This window comes from Panthera onca, chromosome F2, assembly GCF_046562875.1.
Source record: "Panthera onca isolate mPanOnc1 chromosome F2, mPanOnc1 haplotype 2, whole genome shotgun sequence".
In the NCBI taxonomy this organism is placed as follows: Eukaryota; Metazoa; Chordata; class Mammalia; order Carnivora; family Felidae; genus Panthera; species Panthera onca.
This window is the reverse complement of record NC_138356.1, coordinates 30861599-30883933: the sequence shown is the minus strand read 5'-3', so window position 1 is coordinate 30883933 and position 22335 is coordinate 30861599. Positions and strand designations below refer to the sequence as shown.

Below are 22335 nucleotides of genomic sequence, written 5' to 3'. Positions count from 1 at the left end.
CCCATTTTCCATTCTTAGTGGAAAACTAATCTTGTCCCAATATTGCTTTAAAATAAGAACAGCTGTTTCCCCACAACCAGTGCTTCCCAGTCTAGAACTTTTTAATATGTGTAGTTATGTCATAGCAGTCCTTTTAGAGTAGAGGATGAAGGTTGTCTACAGATGCAAGAGTCTGAGCATCCATATCTATGTTAGTTTTACCATGGTGAATCTAGTATAGAAGTCAGCAGTGCAGCTCCAACTAATCCAAAAATTTTAACCTCTTCAGTTGTTTCTGCTTTCAAACTTGTTTGGTCACTTGTTAAGTGTGTATAGTCTTCTTGCTGGAATTAGAGATTTTCACCTCATTTACCTGATTTAGCTACCTTTATCTCTTCATTCTAGTACAAATTAATTCCATCAAGCAGTCATCAAATGCAGGAGGTCGAAATGGAAAAGGTAAATGAGTACTGCTTTAAAGTGATGAGGAAATGTGGATATTATTAGAGTCCATACTTTAAAAAATAAATTGATATACTACATCAGCATGCTAAATGACAATTGTAGGTGAACAGTTTTGCAGACTAGCTCCTTTACAGACTAAATGCTTAAACCAGAAGCATCCCTGTACTTCAAGAGTGTTCCTCATTTTTTCCTATTAATTTAAGAGTTCTGTCTTTGATACTAGCATTTACACATTTTTTGAAAAGGGGGGAAATGTATATGTTCTGAAGTTGAAATATCTCCCAGCTTTTGACCCCCACTCACACAGAGACAATACTCTCAAAAACACCAAAACTTCTGTTTTTTTGTGGAGCAATTGAGACTGTATCACTAGTCCAGTATCACATTTCTCTTGTAATAGATTTCAAGTACAAACCCAGTTCATTCCAGGCATTTTCCAATATTATCACAAGGCAGACATACGAGATTTGAGTTTGCTCTCCGAGTTTTCTTACGGACATGTACTAACTTCTATCCTTTCCCAAAAGTATGCTGGAAGAAACGTCTCTAAGTTAAGCAAATGATTTTCTTCCCAATTTAAAGCTCACACTTATCAAGTCTTAGAAGCAATCAGAATGTATCACCTGATCTGTCCGGTTGAATGCAACCGTATTTTCTGTCTTTGCCCTCTCAGTATTTACGTTGCCATAACATTAGCTCCCACATTTTAGGAATTCACATATCACAGTGAATCTATTGCCTGCCTGACTTACTCTTTACTAGCACACAAGTCATCAGTTTGGTCTCAGCAATGGTTACCATGTGTCAGTGGTGGTGTGGTGGCTTCCATCTGTATCTATAGATTTGATGATCTCTCAAACATTGGGATTTTTTAAAAAATTAGAATGCCATAACCTCTCTCTCTACTTTTCTCTCTACTCAATGTTTTATAGTCAATTCTTTCTATTAGACACACATAACTTAGGGAAATATGTGGATGCATATAAGTAGGTACATAACCATATATATATTTACATATCTACAGCCAGAAAAATACCCTAAATCATTTCATTCAATTCCACTTACATTATATGTATATAATTTCTTTTATCACATCTCGGGAAAGAGCTCATTAAATCTCTTCTTAAATATCCCTAAAAATGTACAATTGATTAACATTTACAATTCTGACAGCTGTAATTACATGGTGTTAATTCCCATAATAAATTTAACTTTTTCTATATGTAATATTTACCCACTGGTTCTAGTTTTCCTCTCCAGAACCATTATGAATCACATGCAGTTTTTCATGGCAACTTTATTATATGCATTTTTGTTTCCAAGACAAACTAAGAACAAAGACAAAATACTTGAACAAAACTGACCAGCCACCAAGCATAGCTTCCCTGCTTTATAATTATCTGAACAATAATGATATGGGAATAAGTTTTTGAAAAATTTATGATAGTATCAATGGAACTGTTTCTAAAGTACCAAAACAGAAAGCAGGGAGCCATTATTAAAAGTAGGATAAACATTCTAGCAGCTTCCTGAAAAATGTCTGAAAAATAAACTATTTTTAATAACAGGGCAAATCCTTAAAAAGAAAAACTGGAAAATAAAAGTCACTAACAGTAGGGAGCAACATGTAAAGACAGATGTGACCTTTCGGTTTTGTTTCAAAGGAGAGTTTAAAAGTTACATAACTCTTTGGATAATAAGAATTCTAAGAAAAAGCTGGACTGAAAGCTGTGACAGATACTATCACAAAATAAATACCTAAATTATTCTTTTTCCCAAGGGAATGAGTATTAGGAAGAGGAGTCATGTTTCTTTACATTACCTGGGGATACATCTTAGTGACATTTTTAAAAACAGGTTTAAGTATAACATTTAAAAGAGGAATCCTGGATCAATGGTAGCAGCAGGGATTAGGGAGGTAAATTATAACTGAAAATCTATGACTTCTCCTCCCTGGGGCTTTTTTTTTTTTTAAACCTAACTCTTGGTTATTCAAATAGACCTAATTATGCTCTCAACTTTGATCAGTATACTAAAAAAAATGAACAAATAAACGGTGATTGATGATGTTTTTTGAAAAGAACAAAACCTAAAGTCTCAGAATGAAAATATATTTGGTCTGGCAACACATAGTTGATAGCAAAAGTCCATAGTGTTATACAAATAATCTTCTAACATCTTAAATTTCTTTCCTTCAATTCTGATCTGCCCCCTCTATCATCATCCTGGGCCAGGGAAGCTGGTTTTGTTCCATAGGATTACCTAATCTACTCTGTCAAGAGTCCCCAGAACAATTCAGTTTATTCGTATTCAGATCTTTTAAATCACTTCCACTAATATTATTTGAGCATCTAAATGCCAGGCAGTCTAATTGTTCCTCAAGATATAAAAATCAATAAATATGACCACTGCCCAACAACAGGCAAATATTTATTCACATAATTATCAAGACATTTAAAATCCATCAAGCAATTTTGCCATATTCTGCTTCATTTTAGTTCTGCAAGACTGTCCAGGATGTGTGTGTATGTGTGTGTGTGTGTGTGTGTGTGTGTGTGTATGATCCTCAGACATATGATCCCCATTACCAGCACTTATGACTTGGAACATGTTACTATGTCTCCCTGAAACTCATTCCCTTCTCTCTAAAACACAGTAGTCATGATTCCACATGAATTGTTGAGGGAGCACGTGATAAAATGTATATGTACACATGCTTAGACCATAAGAATTATTCAATCAATATTAGTTATTATGTTTCAACTATTATTAATTATTTGAAGGAATGAAACTTTCTAGAATCATATAATTTTAGAGTTCATGTATTTCAATAGTTCCTTCATAGTGTTCTGGTAAAATGGGTACCCTAGGCAATGAATCATTGACAATGCCAAAAATATAACCTAGGATTCTTCATCCCAAGATCTTTTAATTAAAATTTTTGTGTAGTTCTTTAACCTAAGCTTTATGTCCTCACCTCTTTCATCTCTAAGGTGCTTATATATTTTGAAGAGGTTGTCTATAATTTAGACTGCATAGATTGCCCAAGTTTTTATAAATATTTCTAGCAGAAGCAGGAAAAGAATTCAGATACTGACTCCTAATTAACTGCTTTTTAGTAGATAGTACAGACAGGCTCTAAGTAACTACCTACCTAGCTAACTAACTAACTATATATATATATATACGTATATATGTATATACATATATACGTATATACATATACATATATGTATATACGTATATATGTATATACATATATACGTATATATATATATACGTATATATATATATATACGTATATATGTATATATATATATATATATGTTGGCCTTGGCCAGTTGAAACCACCACAGCAATTAGAACTGTGTTGCAGTGTGAGTAGAATTTATATTGATTGCTTTAAAAAATTTTTTTAAGGTTTATTTTTGAGAGAGAGAGAGAGAGAGAGAGCGCACGCACATGCGTGAGAGCATGAGCAGGGGAGAGGCAGAGAGCGAAGGAGACACAGAATCTGAAGCTGGCTCCAGGCTCCCAGCTGTCCACACAGAGCCAGATGCAGGGTTCAAACTCATGCACTGGAAGATCATGCCTGAGCCGAAGTTGGAAGTTCAACTGACTGAGCCACCCGGGCGCCCCTGATTTCTTAAAATACATACAGACTTTTGTTTTCCAGTTATTGTGACAAAGACATAAAACATCACTGACTATTAGTGACATTGACTTAATGCATAAGAGTCAGGAAGAAAATTTATCTTATCCAGGGTGAATATTTCTATCATTACCAATATAAGTAAAACTCACACATCTTCCCTTGGGGTGGGACCATTCTCAGAAAACATGTTAACAGTGCCATATATTCTTGCAAGATATATGTTATAAGAAAAAAGGTACTATTCCAACATGGAAAAAGACTGGCCTGTGATTGTTAGGTCAAAAAAGACCATGATGATCAAGATGGCCTTTTTTTTTTCTCTTGAACAAACCTCATATTTCCCCTTCCTCTCTCTCCTTACCAGAGCTTTCATTCAGATGCACATTGTGACTACCAGGTAACAACCTACTTCAGTCTCTCTTTACTGCAGGGCCATCCTTCATTCTGTCACTGTCAGCATCACATTTTTAAATCCCCAAGTCAAATAATCTTCTCCTCAGGGGCCCACTCCTTTGTTATTGAGCCACTCAGCCTTTCTCATAATTTCTCAAACAATGTATTATTTTACTTTGTGTTTTGCTTCTTTTGAAACAATTTTACTTTTCATCGCATCAGGATGAACATTTCTTCATATCAGGATGAACATTTCCCCAAAAGAAAAACATCCCCACTCCCTGCTCCTTAAACACCAGTTACATTTTTTTCTGTCTTCTCCAGCAGACTAACTTCCTCAAGGACTGTTGGTCAACTTTGTATCCTCCTCTATGATCCAAACCTTGGCAGAGTACCCAACACATAGTATGCAGTCAAGGAATGCTTGTTGAATAAATGATTGAATTGAATATTGTGCTGCATTTTGTGTACTACAGAATAAAATTTTGTCATAATGTGGATTCAGTATTTGAATATTAAAATTTTCTTCCTACATGAGTTGGTATATTTTTCTCCCTGATTCAAAATGTGATATAGTTGTGAAACTATGCACATAATGATACTGAAATCATGGCAAATAAGAAGGAAGGAGGACAATTGCTCCTACCTTGAGTTAGATTCAAGTATAGATGATTATGTAGATTCTTTGATCTAATGACCATGCGAAGGGAAACTGACATGTAGTTTTTAAATCAATTCAATAATTTTTTTAATGTTCAGAGGAGAAATTAGCCTCTTAAAAAGTAAAAAAGCATTACCTATCAAAATACAAAAAACAACAACAAATTAGAAATATAAAACTTCAGTAAAGCATGACTGTTACCCCTGAGTGCTATTTAATAAATGCTGCCTAAGATCTTACTCATCAATTATCTTTGCTTTATTCTCCATTGGTTCATTTCTTTATTTAATAAGCATGTATTAAAAGATAAAGTGGTGGAGAAGTGCCCGGGTGGCTCAGTTAAGCATGTGACTCTTGATTTCGGCTTAGGTCATGAATTCATGGTCATGAGGTTGTGTAATCGAGCCCAGCATCAGGCTCCACGCTGGGCACGGAACCTGCTTAGAATTCATTCTCTCTCTCTCTTCTTCCCCCTCTATCCTACCCCCATTAATGCACTTGCACACCTGTGCTCTCTCTCTCTCTCTCTCTCAAAAAAAAAAAAAAAAAAGGTAAAATGGTAAGTTGATAAAAGCTTAGATTCAAGCTCTAATGACAGCCTAAAGCTTCCATCCCACTTCCACCCTCTCACTTACAGTGAGAAGCAAGGTGTCATAATTCCAAAACATGAAGTATTTCTTAGAGCAGGATAGGAGCAGAAGGGAGAAAAGGAACTAGTCACTTGACTTGAGATCTTAGAGTAAGAATGTGAGTAATGAAGGGAGGGGGGGAAAGCCCAGGAGTTAAGATGAGAGAATGCTACAAATAACTAACCCATTTCATAAATGCTTGAAAATGCATGAATTAATTAAATCTGAATTTGAAGTTTCCACAAACATCACTTAGGGAAAAAAATAGCCAAAGTCACAAGAGTCATATAGGATCAAGAAAAGTAGGGCATTTTTCACTACCAAAGGCAAGAACTGACTTTCCAACCATTTGAATTGCCAGGCAATAGAGAAGATTCTAGGTAAAAAATATTAGAGAAGACTCCAACAAAGACACTGAAAACTCAAACCAATTCACTCAAACCAATTCATCTTCTTCAAAGATAAATCTGTTCAATCCAATTTCGTATTCATTCAGTATTTTTAAATAATTGATGATGTGCCAATCACTACATTCATCATAGAGTATACAAACATTCATAGTAGACATAATTTTTGCCCTAACAAAGCTTACAGTAAAGTAATGGAAACACATAAATTGATCAGTTAACCAAAATAAATGTAAAATTACATTCTATTGCTATTAATTGAACATATAAACACACTTAGTGAAGGTCACCAGGAGTTTAACGGATAAAAATGCAGAAAGTGGGCTGAGGTAAATAAGGAAAACTTTTCATTTATTTAACAAAATTAGTTAAATGTCTACTATATGTCAGAAAAAGCAATGGAGAAAGAAAAAAGTGTGTAAATGTGTATAAGACATACCTCCCCATTGATGGATGAATGGATAAAGAAAATACACACACACACACACACACACACACACACACAGTGGAATATTATTCAGCCATAGAAATCAAGTAAATGTTGTCATTTGCAAAAATATGGATGGACTTTGAAGGCATTATGTTAAGTGAAATAAGTCAAAGACAAATACTACTCCCTCACTTAAATGTGGGATGTAAAAAAACAAAACTCATAGATACAAAGACCATTTTGGTGGTTGCCGGAGGAGGTGATAGGGGTGGGCAAAAATGGGTGAAGGTGGTCAAAAAGTACAAACTTCTAGTTATAAAATAAATGTCACGGGGATGTAATGTACAGCATGGTGACTACAGTTCATAACACCTGTATTGGATATTTGAAAGTTGCTAAGAAAGTAGATTTTAAAAGTTCTCATCACAAGAAGAAAGTTTGTAACTAAGTGTGGTGATGGATGTTAACTAGATTTATTGTGGTGATAATTTTTCAAAATATACAAATACAGAATCATTGTGTGGTATAACTGAAATTAATGTTATATGTGAATTCTATTTCAATTAAAAAAATTACAATCAGAAAAAGAAGACATAGTCCCGAGTCCTTCAAAAAGCATATGACTTAATAGGGAAAATAGGTATATAACCAAATAAATATCAACACACATACAATATGATGTAATAGAAAATATATATAATAGAGATAAGCCTTTGCACATATCTCCATTATATGCACATATAAAAAAGCAATCAGAACACAGAGAAGGAAATGATTATTTTTTCTTTCCTTTTTTTTTTTTAAGTGTGTGTTTATTTTTGAGAGAAAGAGACAGGGTGTGAGTGGGAGAGGGGCAGACAGAGAGGGAGACACAGAATTGGAAGTAGGCTCCAGGCTCCAAGCTGTCAGCACAGAGCCTGATGTGACACTCCAACTCACAAGAGGTGAGATCATGACCTGAGCTGAAGTCGGATGCTTAACCAACTGAGTCACTCAGGCACCCTGGAAATGAATATTTCTTCCAAATATTATTTAAACATTACTTTTAAATGTTTAAATTATTTGTAAGATAGTCCTGATATTAGCTTAGACCCTGTCAAAACTGGGCTATGCGCTTCTCTCATTCTCACCTTTGTCCTTCACTGTAACTTCAGTAAGTCCTTCCCACTAATCCAGTTTTGATACAGGCCTACAATCGCATCTCAAAACCCCCATCTGCTAATCCGCCATCAGAGACCAAACTCTAATCCTTGGTCCCGCCAAAAATTTAACTCAGTTTACCCTTCACTAATTTGGCTATCCCGTTATATAAGTCCCCTCCCCCCGTACCCAGCAACTACTCTAGTCCTATATACTAAACGAAGGTCCCATAAATCTGTCCTCTCCTACTATAGTTAGCTTGTTAGAAATGCATGTTGAGTCCATCTATTAAATAAATATTTGTTTGAGCACCTATAATAAACTGAGCTTGAGAAGTGGTACAAAGGTGAGCAAAATAAAACTCCTATCCTTCATATTCTGAGGAAACAGACACTCAAAAAGGATTAATTTCAGTAGCCCATTAAAAGCAAATCACATTAATAAGATGCAGGCAGAGAAAGGAATACCTAATTCAAATTAGAAGAGATGAGGAGACAGACCTTCAGTCAATGAGGTGACCACAAGTTCCAGTTTGCCCTGAGAAATGCTGGGCTACACTTGTTATGTTGACATACCTTTTTTCCCCAACCTTTCATTTAAATTCCAGGTAGTTAACATACAGTTAATATGTTAATACAGACAATTTCCTTAGAACTGTGCCTGGAACATGGTAAGCATATTATGTTCACATGTTTCGCTCAAGATGTATTCACAACAAAATAGTTATTTGTTGAAAAATTTTACAACTATTTTAAGTTAAAAGTTTGGTGACATAATGTTTATGGAAAATTCAAGACATGGCTTAAGAAGAAAAGAAAAATTAGTTCCTACATATAACAAATCTGCTCCTACATATAACAAAAGGATGAAACGGTAGATACTCTTTTAAATGTCAGAAGTTTTTTTTTCCCTCATTTTATTAACATAGTCTACTCAAAAGAAAAAGTTTTTTGTTTTTTTTTTTTTAATTTTTTTTTTCAACGTTTTTTATTTATTTTTGGGACAGAGAGAGAGACAGAGAATGAACGGGGGAGGGGCAGAGAGAGAGGGAGACACAGAATCGGAAACAGGCTCTAGGCTCCGAGCCATCAGCCCAGAGCCTGACGCGGGGCTCGAACTCACGGACCGCGAGATCGTGACCTGGCTGAAGTCGGACGCTTAACCGACTGCGCCACCCAGGCGCCCCAAAAGAAAAAGTTTTAAGGAATAAGAAGAGAATTTCGTTAGAATGATATCTTCATAATTACATAAAGCAGAATTATCTCTAGCCCACTAGTAAGAGCCGCAAGAAGATGACAGAATGTACCTACCATGTATGTATCATGACTTTTCCAAATTTTGCTTAAATTTTGCAAGTTTTTAAATACTGCGTTATTTTCTTCAGGTTATTTCCTATCTTTTAAAGCAATTAAATAACAAAAATATACATGTTCATATTTAAAGTAGTTGCTGGAGAAATTATAAATTAAATTCAAATGCACACGTGTATTGGACACTGTTGGGGCCCCATACCACGCTCCCTAGGCCAGCTCTACCTTCAGTTGTAGCTGTAATGGACAGTTCTTGCATATACTGTATGCTTCCCTCCCCAAGTTCCCAGGGCATCTTACTATCTGTGCAGCAGATACACATCTCTAGGAGCAAACTTCAGTCAGTGAGAGATAAGTGTCAGTGGATAGATGTCCCAGTCTCACATTCATCGGAGGGACAACTCTGAGGTTTATTCTACATGGTTTCCCACAAGATTCCTAGCAAGATTGAACTCACTTGCCTAGAGTTATAACTAGTTCAAGAACCCACTTTTAACTGGCTTCCCCTCATCCTTGCTTTCCTCTCCACTGCATTCTCTCTTTACCCCAGCATTCTGGGAACACCACCCAAATAAGTGACCTGTGCCTAAATCAAAATCTAAGAATTTGCTCTTGGGAGACCAAACTATGACAAGAATCCTATTATACTAAAAATTTAATCTGATCATCTTTGTAATAAATTTTTGATAAGTTGAGTGGATAATTACATCAGTTGGTCAACATGCTAATAATCCTAATCTGTTTTTAATTTCATGACTTCTTTCTGTTATCATGAGAACTGTGCTGCTCATATGAAAATAATTTCATGTGTCTTAATATCTCTATCACCATACCTAACTCTTTTCATTATTAGAAAGAAAATAATCTTTTGTAACATCTACTCACACGTTCTATTGTAGAAAAGGGGGTAATATTAATGATACTGCAATAATTTTCAAATTTGAAAGAAAATGTATCTCAACAAAAGAATTACAGCTTCTTCACATTTGCATGGTCCTACCTCTCAATCAATACAGCTCACACAATACTTTGCTCAAGATTTATTCAACAAAATAGATATTTTTTGAAAAGTATTGTTCACTTTCTTTCCCTGTCAGAATGTCTGTTGACATACTAGTGAATTGTTTATAAAATGAACGCTGAATCTTCCTTTCAGCTGACAGGTCCCTGTGGTTTGCTGTTTATTAGTTTTGTTTGTTGTGATTCAAAATGCAGGATCTATTTTTCCCCAGTGTTGCTGTCTTTTTTTTTCTTTTCTTTTCTTAGTGAAGTAGAAGAAGATAAACAGAATGCTCTTATTTACAAGTAACTACTCAGATGTCTTTCAAACCCACTTTGAATTTCCATTAAGCTCTCCTTTCACGTATCAAATCTTAGAAATGTAAAAGAATCAAATGCAAAACTTGAGAATTTTTTTTTAGCTCTTTGTGTTTGAGTTGTAAAATATAGAAATTTATTTCCAGGGTCAGAAAAGTCATGTCATTGAAATCTCTTTAAACTGTTGGCATTGAAATGTGAGCAAGACGAATGGTATACTCAAAGCAATTATTTTTAGAAAGAGGCAAATTTTTGTCATTCATCTCCTTACCCATCTATCCATTCATCAAATTTGTATTAAATACCTAATATGCTGGGCACTGAGCTGGGTGCCAGAAATAGCAGAAATGAATATCTCAGTCCCTGACTTGAATAAGTTCAATCGACCTGAGTAAACAAACATGTAAAAGATGATTGAATTTTAATGTGACAGGTGGTATAATAGAGGTATTTTCTGGAGGCTGAGGGAATGTGGGAGCATAGAGTAGAATTTAATTCTCTCAGAAAAACTTCACTGAGGTTATACTTTAGATGAGTCTTGAAGGATGAGTTAGGCAGACAAGAGAAGGTGGACATTTAAGGCACATGCAAAGACAGTAATAAATAACGATTTTCATATTGTATTTTGTTTAGATTTTCTTGGAGAATCCAAATTCTTTGTCCTCTGCAGTACATAAGTGAATAGGAAATAATCCATGCTGGCCAAGAAGGCAAAGGTATGCCTTGAAGGAATTTGGATTTTATGTCATAGGTAACTGGAATTCTAAATTTGATCATTTTAGCAATATGTGTGTTTTAGGACCTGTGTTGGATCTTAAGTCACTGTGGAGAATGAACGATGGGAAGTATCATTGGAGGGGAGAGAAGATGTGAGAATAGTTAGGCTCCTGCTCATCTTCCCATTATCGCTGCTATAAATGTTACCACATGAGAAGGCTTCCCTGACTATCTCCCTGGTATAGTGACTGCCTCATAATATGATTTTAAGAATAGATAGATAGATAGATAAAAAGAAATATGATAAGGGGTGCAAAAGGTAATAAAGACTTGAAAAGCAGCTATCAGAATGGAATACAATAAGAAGACATTCAGAAAATATTTTCAATATAAAATCAAAATGGTGATAAATTTAAAGAAAGTTACGATCATTTTGATATTTTTTAAAGTGAAAGTTAAAAGTTTAAAAACGGGGGTGGGTAGGGAGGGAATTGAAAAGACCTTCGATCTACTAGTTGGGAAACTGGTTTGATGATACTGCTGTTAACTGACAGAAGTAATAGATTCAGAGGTTGTTGTTGGATGCATTGTGCATGTTGTAGGGAGTAAATAGGGAGTGCCTTTGCATAGAGAAGGCTATAAATAAGGTTAGTTTGTAACATGGCGAGTTTTAGATACCTTCCAAGATATTCAGGCAGACATATCCAGTAAAACAGCTGGCAATAAGATAGATAGATAGATAGATAGATAGATAGATAGATGATAGATAGGGATAGATAGATGCACAGAGATAGAGATAAACACTTTAGGAAACAGATCTGAGCAGGGTATACAGGATAGTAGCTATTAGTGTTTTCTAGTGGTAGATGAATCTGTTGTGGATAAGTTTTCCCCAAAAAAGATATAGAGTAAAAAGAATCAAAGGGCGTAAGAAGATCTAACAATACAGGACAATAAAAAAAGTAGGAAAAGAGCAAAAATTGGGAGTTCAAAAAAAAGTTCTATAGAAAATGTTGTCAAATGTGACAAATGTTAAAGAGATCAAGCAAGGTAAGAAAAACGTACAATATACAGTTTCTAAATCCATATACTATTTTAGCTGTGGCAATTGATAAATTATGTAAAGATATTCATGTTTTCATTCATTCATTCAAGTGAAAACTAAAAATTCTAAAAGTTAATGACATTAAACACAAAATATTTCCAATGCTACTATAGACATGGTAATAGGTCACAATAAAGTCATAGCTCCTGTAAGTTGAGACGATAATGTTTTGAATAGAGAAAATGAAATTCGAAGGGTGAATTGGCCACTGTTCACATACTTATATATCCCTTTTTTCTTAAACAGACAACCTTTAGTGTGTATTTCTGGTCATTTTATTTAATGTACAAAGTCTCAGAATTATCCCCGAGCATATAGTGATAAATGACTTAGAACTTCAAAGAGAAGCAAGGTTCTTCTACTCTCAAAGGTAATAATCATCTAGCATCCTGTTAGCTAGAATTAATTTTTGTCTGACTAAGGAAGCAGAAATGTAGTGAATAACAAGGCCCTTTGCCTAGGATATATGTACTTATACATGTGTGTATAAGACATAAAAACAAAATATTAGAATATATTTTTATATATTAGAATTATATAATATGTATACTAAAAGATAATTATGTAAGCTGAAAGCTACTTTTATATTTCAAATATATATTATATTCAGCAGTATTTCCTTTTAAAAAACTATATAAATAAAAAATGTTTATCTATAGAAAAGAAATATAGAACCCCAGTGAAATAATTTGTTAATAAAATATTATATTATGCATAGGCATTATAAAAATTGGAAATATTCTCTTGAAGGAAAATATTACCCCATTATAACATAAAAATAATATATAATGTTACATGCAACAACTATTTTAAGTATATTTATACAAAAATAAGTTTTACTGTTCTATCTTTATATTTGCATCACTTATGATACTGTAGGCTTCAATCAATACTTCATAATGACAGTGATCATACCAATAATATAAACCAAATAACCCATACTGCTCTGTCTCTATCAGGATCTTACTATTACCTAAGAAAAAATAGTAATTAGTATTCATTAAGCACTTAACATGGAATGTATTCTATGCTAAATGTCAATCCTTTGTCATCTCAATTAGTAGTTTGAACGATTGTACTCTTGAGGTAACTGTGGTGAAGTGAAGTATTTGGTTAAAGTGACTAGTAAGTGGTAGAGCTGGTTTGAAACTAAAGTCTTTTTAAGTTTGTGTTCTTCAACACTACACTGAAATCAGTAAACTCAAAAGATACTTAACCAATCCATCTCTCTTTAAAAAATGAGTCAATGCTTTCACTTCCAACTTAAGATGAAGGCTGGAAACATGTGTTTGCTTTTTATCCACCTTTCCAATTACTCTTGAAAGATTCTGAAGTACAAAATAAATAATTTCATGCCAGAAAAAAGAGTGAGAGGTGCATTACATTATAAAAGAGATTCCAACAAACTTTTCAAAGATGAAGTTGTATGTGAACAGACTGACAAAGGAAAAACTACAGGGGAAAAAACTACAGGCTAGAATATGCCATAAAAATACTGCTGAGTAGGTGTGAAAACATTCACTTGAAAGTAACCTGGGGAGGATTTGGGCTTAAAGTCAACTGATGTAACAAAGCACCAAAGTGAGAAATAAGACTGAAAACAGGGAGATTCATTAAAAATATTACATAAAATAAATTTACCAGTCAGCAACCTAACTTCCCTTCCAGAACCTCTCCATAGACAGCCAGACTTTACCCCAGTCATGACACCAGATAGTATACTTTAAAACTACTGAAATAATTCGTTTGAAGAAAGCGAAAGTGGGACTCTAAAGTAAGCTTCAGAGGCAGAAGACCACAGTGATTAAGTCTCTGTTGTTTTAATCCAGACATTCTAATTTGAATCCTAACATGGCCACTTACTAGTTTTGTAATCTTGAGACTATTGCCTAACTTGTCAGTTGCACAAGTTTCTTATCTGTAAAATGGGTACAATAAGAATATCTCAGAGCTATTGCAAGAATTCAATGAATATATACATATAGAAATAAAATATATTTTTAGACCAAGGCATAGACATAGATAGAGATACAGTGCTAAGAATGTTTCTGGCACAAATTAAACACTTTTTCCATCTTTCCTAGATCATTCCCACTGACTTACAAACATACAAATTCTCTCATCCTAATGAAACAAATTAAAACAAAAGCCTTTCTCAACCACACATCCCTCTCTAATTACAGATCTTTTTTCCAGTCCCCTTTAGAGCTAAACTCCACAAAATTGACAATACAGTAGTGGTATACATCCCGAGACCCTCACGGGATGCCTGAAGCCGCAGATAATACCGAGCTCTCTGTATATAGTTTTTTCCTATACGTACATACCTATGTTACAGTTATTTTATAAGTTAGGCACAGTAAGAGATTAACAAAAACCAAAAATAAAATACCACAATTATTAACAACATGCTACGTGAATGTGGTCTCTCTCTCTCTCTCAACATATCTTAACCAACTGTACTCACCCTTCTTGTGATGATGTGACACGATAAAATGCCTATGTGATCAGATGAAGTGAGGGGAATTATGTAGGGGTGGTGACGTAGATGTCGATGACTATTGACGTTCAGATAATCTGTCAGGAGTAGGAGCATCTGTTTCGCCACCCCCTTTGTGTAACTGAAGCTGTGGAAAGCAAAACCACGGCTAAGGACTGCGTTGTCTCTGACTCCCTTGTGCCTATTCCCTCTCCACCTGATTCCAATCTAATTTTTGCCCCAACCTGTACTCTCAGAATAATGTCTGAAAAGTAACAGGTAAGATAAAAATGACTTTTCATATTAAACAATCAATACTTTATTAAGCTGGTAAAGCAAAAAATAGAGATCTGATCATATTATCTAGTTAAGATCATTAACAGAACAACAATTTAAAAAGATTTCCTCTGGTGCTTGCTTCAGCAGCACACATACTAAAAACTGGAACCATGCAGAGAAGATTAGCACAGCCCCTGTACAAGGATGATGTGCAAATTTGTGAAGCGTTCCCATTTTTTTAATTTAAAAATAAAAAAATTAAAAATTAAAATAGAATAAAAAGATTTCCTCTGACCCACGGACCAGGATTAGGACAGAAGAGGTTAGTGATCTTTGCTTTTCATCACAAACTTCTGACGTACTTAATTGGTACACATATGATTTGAGAAAGTAATTTAAATTTATAACAGCACAAGTCGTTCACTTTCTGCTATTTGTTAGCTACAGAAGCTTCATATTTCTACACAGGAACCTATGAGCTACCTTTCAAAAAACAGTCGCTGGTCTTTTTTATTTTTCAAAGTATAGACTTCAGGAATGCCTGGGTGGTTCAGTCAGTTAAGGGTGGGACGATGGCTCAGGTCATGATCTCACAGTTTGTGGGTTTGTGGGTTCATGGGCTCGAGCCAGGCATCGGGCTGTCTGCTGTCAGCACAGACCCTGCTTCAGATCTTAAGAATCCTGTCTCCCTCTGTCTCTCTGTCCCTTCCCTATGCGCGCGTGCGTGTGTGTGCGTGCGTATATGTGCGTGTGCGTGCACGTACACGCGCACACTCTCTCTCAAAAATAAATATTTTAAAAATATAATAAAAATAAAAGTATAGACTTCAATTATAATTGGATACTTTTATTCAGGGGAACACTTTTTGAATGTTTGGGGACCTGATTTTTGCATAAAGGCTCTGAACAAAGCAACAACCACAGCATTCCAAACTTATGCAATTCCCAGTGACATAATCAGTACATTTAAAAATCATTACATTAATGATATAAAAAACACACAAGAACTTTGCAATAACCATAATAACCAACATTAGCCAATGGACACCCTGTGGCAGGACCTGGATCAGAAAATGACCAGAATGGGATATTGCACAGGCTGTCTGTTTTTTGCAGCCAAACACACTGCAGGTAAAGGAGAGCAAGTGAGAGCCCCACCTGCCTGTCTCGTCAGCTGAAGTACAGGAAAAGATTGCTTAACTCACATGTATGACCCAGGAACAGAGAGAGAGTTCCTGTAGCCTGAATTAAACACATACATGCGTGGTTACACACACACACACACACACACACACACACACACACACACCCACCACATACCCTCCTACATATTTTTTATCTGAAATGATTTCATGTCTTTTCAAGTTGAGACAGAATCAAAAAGGATCCAACACAGGATCTATGTCAAAAACTTCTAGTACATAGAAGGAAGAAACAAGAATAAAAAAGCAAATGAAGAAAATTTGCTATGGAGAAACTGAAAATTGAGACAAAGGATTTTCCCGATCATATAAAAAAATTATATCTTTATTTTAAAAGAGCTCAAAGCAGTAGGAGCTCAGCAAAGAATGACAGAAAGATGATATATGAGCTGGAATGAAGAGTGAACCTGTACACTACAGTTTGAATTGATCATGTCTAGATTTTTTTTCAACTTCCATCCTCAACACAAAGAACTCTGGACAAGTCTCCTGCTCCATGGAACAGATTCCATAAAATGGCTTTCACTCCCTCATTCTACTTCCTGTAAAATTTATAAGAAATAAAATCATAGTTCTCATTTTGTAATCATACCACAAAAGGTTTGAGCCAGCAATTTACACAAACCTGTATTTTTCTTGTCTGCAAAACTGCTGATGAGAACATTTTTACCTTGTCTAGACAGCCTTAGATGATATGATGATCAGCACTGGGTTACTTTAACCTTGACTCTAATTTGGAAGACAGGAATCCATGAGGAGTAAGATCAGTTTTCAGTGCCCATTCCAACCAATTATGTTACTTTTGAGTTTTGTAAAAATAGTGTAGCAGTGTGTGCTCTTAGAGCAAGAGAGACAATAAACAAAGCTAGAGTTAGCTCACAATGTGACATTACTTACTGGTTTCTCTTGCCTGTTAGCTGAAGTGCTTACTTTGAGGTGGGGGGATGAGCCCCCAGGTTGTCCTAGACACCAAGAGAAAAAGCTTAAGACCCTGCTTCTGGACTTTGTGGTCTAGAAGAGAGAAGACAATAAGCATTCACCCACTCACCTTTAGACAGCTGCCTCAGAGCCTCCTTCCTACAGGCAGTGCTGAGCTCGACGTGCAGTATTTTGAGATTTAAGTATCTGGTGTCAAGTATTTCTAAATCCTCCAGGAAATTGAAAACGGACTGCAGCAATTTACTTCTACTTTTCTGGGGGAAAGGTGCTAAAACCAAAACATGAATATTGAAAAGGGAAGAGATCTTAAATGTAAACACGTTAGCCTAAATATGTAAAGGAAAAGACTCCTAGATAAAACACCCATTTTAAGCATCTTTGGGGAAATTACCTTCTCCCCATAGCAATATCTCTATTATCTCCTCAAAATGCTAGAAAATAGTCACATGAAAATGTGATTCCTCGATGGCTTTTTGATGAAATAGTGTGGCCCTAACCCAGAAATTCCTTACTCTCATGATGCCCTATCATCATCTGTCCCTATATTCACTCCTTTGGTCAGCAAAAAGTGGGCAAAAAGAATTACAAAATTAAGTGCAAAGTAGAGAAAATTGTTTATATATTTAATAATAGCAAAAAAATGATATAAATCAAAACAATGAATTCTACTGGACAAAGTACAAGCACATGCTAATACCAATAAAAATACTAGGTTTTTTTTTTTCTCCCACAATCTTTCTTACTTATGTTAAACAGCAAAATAATAATCATAGCAAATTTTAATGAAGGTGAGATATAAAGAAAAATATTTTCAAAAATAACGTAGACAGTGATATCTTAACAAAGTTTATTTTAAAAGAATAAAGATGGATCTGATAGATATTTGGCTAATGTAATATACTGCAATATGCACATTCCACAGTAGATTATCTAGATTTTGCTCTGGATTTATTCCATGAACATTCACAATAGACCAGATTGAGTGCCTATGCAATTTAGGTAGAAGAAAAATATAGATTAGAAGTAATTTACACATGTGCATTTCATTATATTTTTGTACTGTGTTTCTGATATTTATATAAACTAAAACAAACAAAAAAAACCCACTCAGTTCTATCTAAAAAAGCATAGGCGAAGGATAGCTCCCTGGGGGAAAGTGGAATATCACACAGATTACCATTCCTTAAGCTCAACAACTATTTATTTAGTTGTGATTTTTAAAAGTAGGATAAGAATCCATTAACTCATGTTCCTTCTGGGAAAAAACATCTGATAACTACAGATAAGAAATGTTAATTTTCGTGCTCTAAGCATAAACCAGTGCAAAGATACAGGTCCTGTTTGGTTTTTAAATGCCATTTAAATGTGCCTTTGCATCTGAAATTTCTGCTTAAAATTTATCAACAATGTTGAATGATAAAATAGTAAGGAATAATTTATATTTCATGATCTAAGAAATAATGTCCCCCAAAAGAAATTTTGCAACATTTTAGTACATGGAAATTTTGGGTATAGTATTTTGTTGGGAAAAAAATAAAAACAAAAACTGATTGGGAGTTAAAGGTTTAAAAGACTCTATTTAGCTGGGGCCTCTGGGTAGCTCAGTTGGCTAAATGTCCCACTCTTGGCTTCCGGTCATGATCTAATGGCTCGTAGGTTTGAGCCCCGCATCAGGCTCTGTGCTGACAGCTCAGAGCCTGGAGCCTGCTTCAGATTCTGTGTCTCCCTCTCTCTGCCCCTCCCCCACTTATGCAAGTGCTTTCTCTCTCTCTCTCTCTCTCTCTCTCTCAAAAATAAACATTAAAAAAAACTAAAATAAAAAGGCCTCTATTGAACAAATATTTTTATTTGATATTACATGAAATGTCTGCCTAATACTATATAACACAGCAGATTAAGGGTAGAAGTCAGATAAATTATTCATTTTTTTCTATTTCAAGTGTGGGAATACTGGGAGTTCTATATCTGGTAATACTGTATTCCATATGTTTCAATATTAAACACATATACACCAACATGACCTTTAGGCCATAATATGAAGTGAACCAAATTTATATTTCTCTTCCTAGTTGTTTAATGTATCTTCCCCCCTTCTTTTGGAAAATTTATTTCAGGAAAAGCCAAGAGTACCTGTATGAAATTATTATGTTACTTTTCCCAGAGGAATGCCCATTTTTTGTTATCTCTACTTAAAGAATAAAAATTAACTGAACTTGAGTAATCAGAGGTATCATGTATATAGTACAAAGGGCATGGGCTTTGGAGTAAGACAATGTATGTTTGCACCCCTTACTTAGCTATGCAAACTTAAGTAAGGTATTTAACTCCTCTGAGCCACAATTTCCTATTATGTACCTAGATTATGATACCATTCTTTTAGTATCACAGGCAAGATTAGCTGGGAAACAAAGCACTTAGCACAGAGCCTAGCACTTGGTGGGGGACAGCTGCCTAGCTATTTATAAGTGTATATGTGTGCATATATGTGTAAGAAAAATCAAAGGATTTTCTCTACCTTTCTTCTTCTCCCCCTTTCCCTCTTCCTCTCTCCCCCACCTCACTTCCTTCATTTCTGCAACGGGTAAAGCTATATGAGCCATAAAAGAAAAGGTATTGTGTGAAAGTATCTCCTTTTTCCCTTCAACTATAGGACAGCTGTGGTTTTAAAAGCCATGGCCTTATGAACTAGCTCCCTGTATCCTCCAGGAAGGTAAACATATTTGTTTTGTTAACATCTGGTCTTTTTCAATGCCTCACCAAGTTCTGTTATGGGGCAGGGGGAGGGGGGGAAGAAAAATTGAGCTTTGGCCTAGATGGGGTTAAGAAGGGGATATTGAGAGGATACTAGATTTCAGACCCCAGGAATGATTGACTTTCCTAAAAGGAATTGCAGAGTATAACGGTTGGTCCAAAAATTTTTCAGTGAAAGATTCTGGGGGGAGGAAGACTTCTTTAAGGGACACTATTCAAATGCCTAGGACCCATAATGTTTCCAGAAAACTGATGCAGCTGGTCATTTCATGAATCATTTAAGTGAGAACACTTGGTAGCCACATAGAGCTATTTCTGCCAACTCAATTCGTGAATAGGAATATTTCCCTGACTTTATACAGAAGCTTCTTCTGTCATCTGCCCATTAACCATAACGATGAATATGAGACTTCCCATTCTATATCATTCAGGTACTCAATGCAGACATCTCCCAGCAACCCTTGAGAATTTAAAATATCAACAAAGGTCACAAGACTCCCAACTAAATTCAGAGGAGAAACTCCTGAATCTACATTTTAAGATAGGATTGGGCACACTAGGACACTGGAGAGTGAACACCCTGTATGTATGTATGTATGTATGTATGTATGTATGTATGTATTGCGAGCACGAGCAGGGGAGGAGCAGAGAGAGAGGCAGAAAAAGAATCCCAGTGCAGGGCTGAACTCATGAACTATGAGACCATGACCTGAGCTGAAACCAAGAGTTAGATGCTTAACTGACTGAGCCATCCAGGCGTCCCAAACACCCATTTTTGTTTTAATTTTTTTTTAAACGTTATTTTTGAGACAGAGAGAGACAGAGCACGAATAGGGGAGGGTCAGAGAGAGAGGGAGACACAGAATCCGAAACAGGCTCCAGGCTCTGAGCTGTCCGCACAGAGCCTGACACGGGGCTTGAACTCACGGACCGCGAGATCATGACCTGAGCCGAAGTTGGACGCTCAACCGACTGAGCCACCCAGGCGCCCCCAAACACCCATTTTTAATACATACTTTATAATAGCTAACATCTATTTAGCTCCATGTTCCATGTACTGAGCTAATTAATTACATGCACTGATTGTAATTCTGTGGGGTAGGCACTACACTCTTCTGTATTTTACAGATGACAAAACAGAAGCCTAATTTGTTCAGTAAACTGCAAGTGCTTCTCTTGTGTCAGCAAATGACCGAGTCAAAACTCTATTCCAGGTGAGTCTGATCCCAATGCCCATGCATTTAACCACTATTAATGGATTAAAAAAGACTATTACTCCAGAAAGCCAAAAGTGGAAAAGGCACGAAGGCGGGGAAATGGAGAAGTGGGAAGTGGTGCTTCCCTTTCCTGAACTCAAACCAGTTAGACAGTTGTTAACCAAGAAGTGAATTCTCTTGTATGATATAAACGAATGTAATTCTCTTGTTAAAAAAGCAGGACTGGACATATATACTTCCGGCAGGATTGGTGTGAGTGTATTTCCCAAATGCATTCTTTTCATTTAGTTGCTTGGTAGGCAATTCCTGTTTTAGCTGCTGTGTTCTCCAAACCACAGATGCACATATGTAGATCTCCATGAGTTTCTTGTGAAGTGCCTCTTCAGAGATTTGAGACAAGGAGATAATCCCCCACCATAAAATGCACACACACACTCTTGACCCTGGGGAGTGGGAAGAACACAGAGCGTACCCACTTTGAAGAATCTACCTCCCACCACCCAGCTTCTCCGACTTGAATACCTTTCTTTCTTTTCATGGGTGAGGAACGAAGTTTCCAATACCAGTTTCAAGCTATCTCCTTTGTAAGTCGTATGTCAGTAGTCTTCCTCAGTTTATTGTATACAGGGAATAGGTAGAATCTCTCCTCAGAGATCTGGCCAAACCTGAGATCATAAGAGTTCTATGTTTACAACTATCCCAGAACAAAAAGAAACTTTAAACTCTTTTATTCAACAATAAATCCATCTTCTTATCTCTAAACCCTTCATAAGCTACTTTTTCGTTGCTGGCTATACAACAGTAGATCTGTGATGAGGGTAATGACTTCCATTGTAAAGCTATGCAAATGAATTCCAAGTGTGCTGTCAAATGATGAAAGGAAAAATGATGATAATTTTATTCTACTTGTTCTAGAGTAAACATTGGTAAACTAATTACACGATACACCTCCACTGAATATCTATGAATGGAGCAAGAGTCTCTGATTACCGGTTTTGTCTTTATTTCTATTTGATAAATTACATTTAATTATAGTGTAATTAGATAACACCTTTAGCATTAAAAAAAATAAGCCATGTAATAAGGTATAATTTCTGAGAACAGCATAAATTCTAAAGATTGTAAATAAAGAGACCACATGATAACTGTGAATTCATCAGAACATTTTGGTTTATATATTTTTAAAAAATATTGCTTTGCATAATATGGAACTTTATTCAGTGTCAATTCTAGAATTCTTCATGAAAAAGCAATTGAAGA

At 35.5% G+C, this 22335-nt stretch overlaps 1 protein-coding gene, 1 long non-coding RNA gene and 1 other non-coding gene across 10 annotated transcripts in view; 2 read left to right on the top strand and 1 right to left on the bottom strand.

The window, feature by feature from the left end:
• LOC132664240 (uncharacterized) overlaps positions 1-11388 on the top strand; it is a 66291-nt gene extending 54903 nt beyond the window's left edge. The window contains exon 4 of one of the 2 annotated variants that reach the window (XM_078441491.1): positions 11020-11388. The gene's annotated coding sequence lies outside the window, so the exon portion shown is untranslated. Of the gene's footprint in view, positions 1-384; positions 955-11019 lie in introns of those variants that run through there. The other variant, XM_078441489.1, reaches the window with a different exon arrangement.
• Positions 1-22335, bottom strand: part of LOC132664239 (uncharacterized) — a 307601-nt gene that overhangs the window by 54566 nt on the left and 230700 nt on the right. For 5 of the 7 annotated variants that reach the window (XR_009603535.3, XR_013553569.2, XR_014136545.1 and 2 more), the window contains 3 exons: positions 21598-21740; positions 17217-17375; positions 14676-14835 (listed from right to left, as the gene is read on the bottom strand). This is a non-coding gene — a long non-coding RNA (uncharacterized LOC132664239). Of the gene's footprint in view, positions 1-14675; positions 14836-16475; positions 17376-21597; positions 21741-22335 lie in introns of those variants that run through there. The other 2 variants (XR_009603534.3, XR_013553568.2) reach the window with 2 other exon arrangements.
• LOC132664911 (U6 spliceosomal RNA) lies at positions 15098-15205 on the top strand. Its single transcript, XR_009603904.1, has one exon. It is a non-coding gene; the product is annotated as a U6 spliceosomal RNA (small nuclear RNA).